The sequence below is a fragment of the Suricata suricatta genome, chromosome 12 (genome assembly GCF_006229205.1).
Source record: "Suricata suricatta isolate VVHF042 chromosome 12, meerkat_22Aug2017_6uvM2_HiC, whole genome shotgun sequence".
In the NCBI taxonomy this organism is placed as follows: Eukaryota; Metazoa; Chordata; class Mammalia; order Carnivora; family Herpestidae; genus Suricata; species Suricata suricatta.
In genome coordinates this window covers 5,881,849-5,892,442 of record NC_043711.1, presented here as the reverse complement: position 1 = coordinate 5,892,442, position 10,594 = coordinate 5,881,849, and positions in this window count along the sequence as shown.

The following is a 10,594-nucleotide window of genomic DNA, read 5'->3' as shown; positions in this document are numbered from 1 at the left end:
TCTCTCTGTATCAAAAATAAATAAAACATTAAAAAAAAAGAATACATTCCTTTTTTCAAATGAACTTTTTTAAAGTTTATTTATTTTGAGAGAGAGAGAGCACATGTGAGCAAGAGAGTAAGGGAGGCAGAGAGAGAGAGAGAGAGAGAGGGAGGGAGGGAGGGAGAATACTGAGCAGGCTCTGTGCTGTCAGCACAAAGTCCGACTCAGGGCTCGAACTCACAAACCACAAGATCATGACCTGAACTGAGATAAAGGGTCAGATGTTTAACCCACTGAGCCCCCCACCCAAGGCCCTCATTCTGGTTACCTCTTTGAAGACTCCAAATGGTCACCCTCTGAAGTGCTGGGAGTGAGGGCTTCCACACACAACTTTGGAGGAGGGGGCATAACTGAGCCCGTGACACACAGGTCCCTAGGCCACCTGCACCTGTGTCCTAAGCCATCACCGAGAGTTTCTCAAAGTGTGCCCTGTGGACCCCCAGCATCAGAATCACTAAAGGAGGGAAATGCAGATTCCTAGGCCTGGCTCTAGACCAAGTAAACCAATTCTGCCCGGGAGCCAGGCCCAAAATGTCTACATTTTAAACACAGTCCCCAAGGGATGTGGTGGGCACTCAAGTCAGACAGACCATCTACCCATCCTGGCCCCACCGCTCCAGCAGGGCTCCCCCCACAACGAGACCCTGTTCTTCTGCCCCAACTGCCCCCCTGAGCACTTCACCCCAGACCCAACACTACCGATGCCTTCTTGGGGCCGCGGACTGTCGTGGGAGAGAGCCCCATCAGCGTGGAGGGCCGCCCCCAGCGATTTCAAAGAAAGCCAGACCCACGCCCATTTTCTCTGCCTGTGGCCCTGGCTGCGGTGTTTCAAGGCCAATTCTTTTTCTTTTTCTTCTTTTTTAATGTTTATTCATTTTTAGGGAGAGAGAGAGAGAGAGAGGGAGACACAGAATCCGAAGCAGCTCCAGGCTCTGAGCCATCAACACAGAGCCCGATGCGGGGCTGGAACCCACCAACCGTGAGATTGTGACCTGAGCCGAAGTTGGAAGCTTAACCAACTGAGCCACCCAGGCGCCCCCTAGAGCCAACTCTGATCCCAATTCTCACCTTAGTCGGCTAGAGCTGCCCTAAGACAAGACCACAGACTGGGCAGCTTAAACAACAGAAATTTACTTCTCCCAGTTCCGGAGGCTGAGAGTCCACGATCAAGGTAGCCAGCATGGCTGGTCCAGAGGAGAGCTCTCTTCCTGGCCGGCAGGCTCTCTCGCTGCCTCCCACGGTCCTCCCTTCCTGCACACATGCAAAAGGAAAGAGCTCTCTCTCCTCCTGTCTCTCTCCAACCCCATCAAGGTAGGGCTCTACTCTTAGGACCTCACTTAACCTAAATTACCTCCCAAAAGCTTGATCTTCAAACACGGTCACAGTGGGGAGTGTGGGCTTCCACACAGGAGTTTGCAGAGGTGGGGGCTGCAGGACTTTGCTTCCTGCTTTAGACCGACGCACACCAAGCCCTCTTCCAACTCCCCTTGGAGCGTGACTTCATTTACCCATATAGTCAATGCTTCACTAGACCGCCTCTAGACGGGCAGACCAATGTCTACGGGCACCCAGATGGATACACCCCGTCTGCGCTGAAAGGGAAGGGGAAGGGGTGAATGATGAAGCTGGAGAGGGAAGGAAGGAGGTCTCTGACCCGGTCCTGGGAGGAAGAAGCAGGTGACCACGGGCCAAGGGGGGAAGGAGTGCACGTGGGGCACAGGAGGCACAAGCACATGCAGGAACGCTGAGCCATGAAGAACAGGGGACCCCAAGGACCAGCAGCCCAGGGCGGTGGCAGCTCACATGCCAGGGCAGGGCGGCGAGCCGGCCGCTGCGGAAGGACCCAAGTAGGAAGCGGAGAAATCCCGGTGGCAGCACAGAGGAAGGAACACAACAGAGGAAGTACCGAACGGGGCACACTGGGCCAGAAGAAAGGGGGTCCATGGTGGGAGTGGGTGTGAGGACAGAGGCAAGGCCACAGAGACGCTAGGGAGCTGGCATCCCCTGGTCCCCAGGGAGGTGGGGGAGGGGATGGACAAGTGAGGGGCAGTCACTCCTGAACGGGGAGAGGCTGAGACAGGACCGGTCCGGGGTAGTGAGGACACCAGGCACAGTGTGGGGCCCGCTGAGTGTGTGAGGACTTCAGGGCGTGCCCAGACATGGGTCCAGGGCTTGGGAGGAGGGGCAGATACTGGTGATGTTTAGTGACACAACCAGGAGGGGGCGGAGAGCACAATATTTAAGGACAGGGGACAAGAGGGATGCCTGGGGAGCTCAGTCGGTTAAGCATCCGACTTCAGCTCAGGTCTTGATCTCACGGTTCGTGGGTTCGAGCCCCACTTCAGGCTCTGAGCTGATAGCTAGCTCAGAGCCTGGAGCTGCTTCTGATTCTACGTCTCCCTCTCTCTCTACCCCTCCCCACTTGTGCTCTTTCTCGAAAATAAACAAAAGAAAAAGTTAAAAAAAAGAAAGGACAGGGGAGGGGGGGGTTACACCCACCCTGACACCACCTTCTGTAAGCCTGAAAGTTCCGGAACATCTAGGCATTAGCTCTGCAGTACCACACATCAAATCACAGGTCACAGGCGTCCATGCCCCCTGGGAGTCCCACCCCCCGGATGGGAAGGGCAGTGCCACAGAAGACACAGGAAAGAAAACCAGGAGAGGGTATGAGACCAAAAGGCACTTTGTAAAATCAATAAATAAATAAAACGTAGCAGGCGGCCTTAATACAATGTAACCGCACCTGATTAGGGAGGAACATCTCAGAACCTGTCCCCTTTCTGATCTGCATGCGGAAGTCTTTACAGATTGGCCCCAAGAAATCACAGAAAGCCTGCAGGAAACAGGGGCGGCCCTACTTTCTCTCTCCCTTTGTGTCCGAGCATGACCTTCTTCCACGCTGGTGGCAAACACAGTTTTGGGAAAGTACCTGCGTTTTCCACACTCCCACCAAGGCACAGGAGAGAAGCAAGAATCTTCCCCCCCCCCCACCCCCCGGGCTCCTGTTCCTGAACACAGACCTGATGCGACACCCTGCGCTTGCGGGACTGGAAGACAAACCCAGATCCGAAATCAAATTGTAAGCGTCCTGGGTCTGCCTCGAGCTCCAGTCGGGATTCCTGTCCGGTCCGCGTGTGGCGACACAGAGCAGCAAATCTTGCTTGCTGTGCTGGAAACAGAATCCCAAAAGCACCCCCTGGGTACCAGGCACCACAGAGCAGGAGAGGACCTCCCCCTCTGCCTGAAACAAGGGCCAGGGGGCCGACGCCATCCATGAACTTTCCAAGACGTAGCCAAGGATTTCTGCACAGATAAAAAAAATAGATAGGACCAAAGGGGCGTATGCATTCTGCAAGGTTCTACACGGGCCCTGACAAACCCAAGCTCACAGATTCTGAAGCGCAGGGACAGTCCTTTCCCAGCATGTCTGCGGGGTCCCCGGGAACACGGCATTGGCAAAGGCTGCACCAGGTCCCCGGGGGAGATACAGAAGGGTCAGGCTCCCGCAAGCCTCCGCCCCGTTCTTGTCAACCGATCATACGTGACCTTGTTTTACATACGTTTCTACTTAAATCCACCTTATTTAATATACAGTGTTGATTCACTGCCTTTGAACCCCAGCCAGGAGCACAGAGCACCGCGGCCCCCGCCTGAGCTGAGTTCACACGGAGATGTATTTTCTCCACACGGTGCATGCAGCCTTCCTGCATTTGTTCAAAACACCACATCAACGCTATGGGCGAGGCCGTTTTCAACAGCAAAGTCACCGAAGAAAGGCCCGAAAATGTGAAAAGCGTGGCGCTAAAATACATCGCCAGAAAAAGACACTCAGTTTAATCTTTGAGGATGGTATGAATCCAGAACACCAGAGCTAAAAGCAGAAGCAATGTCGACTTGGCCTCGGCTGGGAATGGGCCGGTTCGGGGATTCGAACGGTTGGAGTCCCTGCAGGTACGGGAGGAAGCACAAAAGTGCACTGCGTCTTGAGGCTGGGGTTACAGATTAATTTTAGCAACTAGGCGAATTCACAAATAGAGAACCCATGAGCAATGAGGAGCTTATGAGCTCAAAAATTAAGAATATCCATGTTAGGCCCCTGTGCAAGGATGACACACAAATTCGTGAAGTGTTCCATATTTAAAAAAAAAAAAAAAAAAGAATATCCATGTTAGGCGGTCCTGGGCGGCCCAGTGGGCTAAGCATCCGGCTTCAGCTCAGGTCATGATCTCACAGTTTGGGAGTTCGAGCCCCGCATCGGGCTCTGTGCTGACAGCTCAGAGCCTGGAGCCTGCTTCAGATTCTGTGTCTCCCTCTCTCTCTGCCCCTCCCCTGCTCACACTGTCTCTATTTCTCAACAATAAGTACACATTAGAAGGAACAAAAGAACATCAATGTTAGGGGCACCTGGGTGGCTGAGTCAGCTGAGTGTCTGACTCTTGATTTCAGCTCAGGTTATGATCTCACGATTCGTGAATTCTACCCCCGGGTCAGGCTCTGCACTAATAGTGCAGAGCTTGCTTGGGATTCTCTCTCTCTCCCTCTGCCCCTCCCCTGCTTGCACACACTCTCTTCTCACAATAAAATTTTTTAAAAAGTCAATCTTAAGGATATGAATTCAATTATAAGATATGTTTTAAAGTCTAAAGAGAATGGGGTGCTTGGGTGGCTCAGTCAGTTAAGAATCCGGCTTCGGCTCAGGTCATGATCTCACGGTTCGTGGGTTTGAGCCCCACATCAGTCTCTGTGCTGACAGCTCGGAGCCTGGAGCCTGCTTCAGATTCTCTATCTCCCTCTCTCTCTGACCCTCCCCTGCTCGCGCTGTCTCTCTCTGTCTCTCAAAAATAAATAAAAAACATTAAAAAAAATGTTAAGTGGAAAGAGAAAATGGTAACAATGGAGAACAGATCGGTGTTGCCAGGATTAGGGAGGGAGATAGTATAGTGATAAAGGAGTGTCTGGAGGGAATTTCGATGACAGGGCTGTTCCGTGTCCTAGCTGAGGGGATGGCCACACAAGAATCTACACATGGATTAAAAGTCACATAACTGCACAAAACAAAAACAGAAACAAACAAACAAACACTAAGATACAAACTGATGGCCCAGCCCCCTCCAGGAATAGAAATGGAATCATTTTAGGGACAACGCCGTGCTGCAAGGTGACGTTCGTTTCCTCCCCGCTCTATGTTCTTGTAAACTTCTCGGCCATGAGCATGCATTACTTGTCATTTAAAATACAAACCCATAAACAGGGTCTGGCTGCACACCAGAAGCCAATAATACGTATTCTTAATAGAAATGAACACTAGGGGGTCTTGAAAGAAAATCTCACAGCTGACACCACATTCGAGTTCTAGGCACAAAGCCGACGGCGAGGGACCCTCGTTCAATGCCAAGATGACTGTCCAAATAAATAAACCCTAAAACCATACCCGTGGCTACCGAAGGAACATCACTCTTACTTTCAGAGTGGAGAAAGTGGAACCCATACATTCAGGGAGCCTAACTTTCTTTAAAACAGCTTTCTCCGTAACAGGGAAATTCACGCTGTACCAGGTATGGTGCACGTTGAATCAGGGACCACGCACGCAAGTAGGCATGTCATGTTGTAAACAGGAGTCCGCAAGCTTCCTGTGTATAGGGCCAGAGTATAACTATTTGCCTGGGCCACGCGATCAGAGCTATTCAACTCTGCCGTTAGGGCATGAACGCAGCCATCGATGATGCCAATAAAACTTTATTTATAAAACCAGGCATAGACAGACAGGATCAGGCTGTAGTTTGCTGTTCCAGAAGGACATGGCTATATGTAAGTTAGAAACTGGGCTGAGAGGGGTGCCTGGCTGGCTCAGCCAATAAGGCATCTGACTCTTGATCTTGGAGTCATGAGTTCAAGCCCCATGTTGGGTGGGGAACCTACTTTTTTTTTTAATTTTTTTTTAATGTTTATTTAATTTTGATAGAGAACACACGAGCAGGGGAGGGGCAGAGAGAGAGGGAGGCACAGAATCTGAAAACAGGCTCCAGGCTCTGAGCTGTCAGCACAGAGCCCAACGTGGGGCTTGAACTCATGAACTGTGAGATCATGACCTGAGCCAAAGTCGGATGCTCAACCAACTGAGCCACCCAGGTGCCCATTAACTGGGCTGAGAGTGCTTGGCAGTAGGGACTGGCCCTCTATGAAGAGAGAACTAACATCTGAGCCCAGGGAGCAGAGAGGACGGAGGGAGCAGGTGCAGTGAAAAGTCGGCAGGAGACTGTCTTCTGGGAGGAAGGAGACGGTGGGCGACCCACAGAGGTCAGCCGGGGTGAGGCGGCGGGGGAGCACTTGGGAGCTGAGGGACTACCTTCACTGGAGCCTCTGGCAAAGCAACGCGATGGAGACACAAGCCAGATGCGGGCAGTGCAGTGGGTGAGGGGTGAGAGAGGGTGGCGAGGGCCCACCAGGGCAGGCCAGGCAGGGGAAGGCCGGACGCGAGCGGTGGGGAATGAGCCGGGGGCATGGGGTGTTTGTGGGTCAAAAAGGGAAAGGCCCGTGGCCAGATGGAGCTCCGGGAACAGAGAGGGAGCAGGGACTCCGGTGGGTAAATGTCCTGGACGAGGTAAATGTTATCTCCCTGAACGTGGCTGTTCTCAGCTGGGGACGGGCTGGCGATGTCCAGACACACATTCGGTTGTCACAACAGGGAGAGAGGAGGTGCCCTGGGCACACTGCGGGGGAGGGAGCAGGGACCCCGCTCAGCCTCGTGCAATATGCAGGACAGCCCCCCACAACCACGACCATCTCATCCCAAGTGGTAAGAGCGCTGAAGGTGGCAGGGGACGGGAAGTGGGTGATGGGCACCAAGGGGGGCGCTTGTTGGGATGAACACTGGGTCTTGTATGGAAGCCACGTTCACAATAAATTATATTTAATAATATAAAAAAAGCTCTGAAGGTGAGAGGCTCTACTCTAACCAGATTAAGAGTGGAAGTCAATGGGCGCGTGGGTGGCTCAGTCGGTTGAGCGTCCGGCTTCGGCTCAGGTCAGATCTCACGTTTGTGGGTTCGAGCCCCGCGTCCGGCTCTGTGCTGACAGCTAGCTCAGAGCCTGGAGCCTGCTTCAGATTCTGTTCTCCCTCTCTCTCTGCCCCTCCCCTGCTCATGCTGTCTCTGTCTCTCAAAAATAAATCTTAAAAAATTTTTTTTAAATCTGTTAAAGGAACAGAGGTCAATGGGCGCCTGGGGGGCTCAGTTGGTTAAGCATCCGACTTCAGCTCAGGTCATCATCCACAGTTGGTGGGTCCGAGGCCCCCCATCAGCCTCTCTACTATCAGCTTCAGATTGTCTATCGCCCACCCGCCCCTCCCTCTCACACTGTCTCTCTCAAAAATAAACAAACATAAAAAAAAAAGAAGTCCATGATGGAAAGGGGTAGAGCGGGGCCCCCAGGAGCTCACCTCAATGACCTCTACGAGTGAGTGAGTGGAGGGGGGTGACGGGCAGGTCTCCGGGAGAAAGGCAAAGGCTAAGAGTAACCTGGAGGACGTTACCAAGTGGGGGGGGGGGAGTCCTGCTCCGAGGGCCCCAAAGCACACGAGAACCCCAGGGAAACATGTGGAGCCGCCCTGGAGAAAGGAGGGGGAGCTGAGAATCGAGGGGGCTCTGGGGGAAGCCTCTCACACCTCAATCAGCGACTCACTGGACCCCCGGAGCCCCGAGGGGCAGTTACTGTCATTAATCCCACATTGGCTTCATGCCCAACCTTTGCAATGCTCCCCCCCAGTACCCTCAGGCCACAGCCGGCCAGTCTGAGGAGAAATGGAGGGGGAAGTCGCTGCCCAGTTCTGCCAGGGAGAGAGGTCCGAGGTGGCACAGCCCATGTGACATCTCCCACAAAGTCCTTCGTTTCTTTTCTTTTTTTTTTTTTTTTGTAATGTTTATACATTTCTGAGACACAGAGTCGGAAGCAGGCTCCTCGCTCCGAGCTGTCAGCACAGAGCCCGACGCGGGACTCGAACTCACGAACCGTGAGATCATGACCTGTGCCGAAGTCAGATGCTTCACCGACTGAGCCGCCCAGGTGCCCCTAGTCCTTCAGTCCTTAAAAAGCACACATCCCAGCCCCCACCCCGGCCAAAACGGCGCTACTGGTGACTTTAGAGATTAATGATCTGTAGAGTTTCTCGCCATTTCCACACCTCTGAGGGAGCATCACCTCTCATTTATTCAACAGGATTTTGTTAACCATTACCACCGGCCAGGCCTGGGGAGGCTCAAACCCCAGAGAACAGCCCTTTAAGAAGCCAGCGCTCCGAGGCCGGGCCAGCTGGAGTACTGAGCCCACCTCTTAGTACCCCATCATCAAACGTCCTCTCCTGCAGGGAAGGGAGACGAAGCCCGACCTCACAGGGCTGTGGTGAGGATTAGCGGAGATTCTATACTCCAAGCATATGGAACAGCTCCTGCTGAGCATTCGTGTTTTTTTTAACGTTTATTTATTTTTGAGAGACAGAGAGAGCGTGAGCAGGGGAAAGGCAGAGAGAGCAGGAGACACAGAATCTGAAGCAGGCTCCACCCCGACGAGGGGCTCAAACTCACGAACCACGAGATCATGACCTGAGCCAAAATTGGCCGCGTAACCGACTGAGCCACCCAGGTGCCCCGCATCTGCTCTGATGAGTACATATTAGTTAGGTATTAGCTGAAGACTAAAAGACCCACGGCTTGGAGTCCTGGGGAGAACATGAAGACATGAGCTGAATCAAGAACAAATGTTTTAACCAAACACCTTCTATGTGCTAGGCCCGTTCCGGGCTCGCGAAACGTAGCAGTGAACGAAAGAAACATAAGCCTCAGGGCGCCTGGGGGGCTCAGATGGTTAAGCATCCAATGTCAGCTCCGGTCACGATCTCGGGGTTCGTGAGTTCCAGCCCCACATCAGGCTGCCAGCGGGTCCTCTGTCCCCTTCCCTCTCTGCCCCTCCCTCATTTGTGCACGGGTGCGCATGCACTCTCTCTCCCCCTCTCTCTCAAAATTAAACATTAAAGAAGAAAGAGAGACACATAAGCCTCTGCCCTTGTGGAAAATGCAAACGTGTAAAGAAGTGGCAAATCCATCTACTGGCGCCTGGAAGCCCAGGCACAAATCCACGATTATTTAGCAAAGCTGCAAGGAACAGAAGAGCAGGGAACCACACGTCCACGTGTGCATATGCGCACACATACACAAAACCTGGAATGGACCTCACATGGGTCTTGGGTTTTCTGAACAAGAACCTAAAGCAATGGCCACCCCTCGGGGGTGCCCGCTGTACCCCGAGCCCCCAGACCTTGGAGCCACACCACATGGCCGAGACAGGTGCTCAGCAAACCTGGGCGGTCAGCCCGTGAGCCTGTGTGCGCTTTCTTGTGGGCCTTGTCACGTGCAGGGAACTCAGGAGCATCTTCTGATCCTTCCCTCCCCGACCCCTTCCTCAACCTGACCGATTTCCTTTCATGGAGAATTCTGAAAAAATAACCCAGTACATATTTTTAAAGCAGGGCCTCAGACACCAGTGGGGAACTGGAGCCACAGTCTTTGAAAGGATTCTCCATTCCCTGCCCCAGGGCAGGAAAGGGCTGCTATCAAGCCCACGGAGCATGGTGGAATTGGGTATTGCCTCCGTCTGGCACCAGCACCCGGGAGGCCCAGGAGGGAAGTCCATGGGGGGGAGGGGGCATGAGAGGTTCACCTGAGGTTCAGACCTCCCTGGGCAGGTAAAGACCCCTTCATGAAGGCCAGAGCTGGAGCGGGGAGTATGGGGAGACACAGGACACCCAGCAGCAGTCCAGAGCCTGGCCAGGCGTCCAGCAGAAAAGTTCAAGTTCTCCCTCCGGCGCTGACTTTAGGGCAAGTTGAACGGTCGCCTACCTGAGCCTCAGTTTGCTGCTCTATACAATGGACAAACAGTACCAACCTCCAGGGGCCAGCGTGAAGGTCCAGGGACATAAGCCCGGGGCATTTGGTGGCTCGAACTATAATAATCACGATGGAGCCACTGCTTCTGCTACAACAAAGGCCTGGTTACCAAGGCGCTAGAGTTTGCCTCCGGACTTCGGGAAACAGAACCCAAAAGTGTAAACAGGGATCCCAAGTGCGGGCAGCCACGGCCTAGGTCTACGGAGGGGGTAGGATTCTACACCTCCCTCGCCTAGGACACCTATCAGCAGGGACCCCGAGGGACCCTCAGCCCCGCCACCCTCGACTCTGGCTCCACCCCGTGTGCGCCCCCCGGGCATTCTGCAGCCTGGACCCGGAGACCCCGTTTCCCGAGGGGGACAGAGAGAACGCGGGTTCCGTCTCCGGAGCGAGCCGAGCTTGCAGAGAGCCAGGCGCGGGTCCGAGGCGCGCTCCGGGGAGGCCCCCGCGGCGGGACGGGCACTGGGGCAAGGTTCCTCCGGCCCGGGGCGCGCACACGGGGCGCCGAACCGCGAGCCCAGGCGGGCAAAGGCCAAGGTCAGCGGCTTCCCGACCCGCGCGGGGCCGAAGCCACGATCCCGGCCACGCGCCCCCCACCCCACATGCACCCC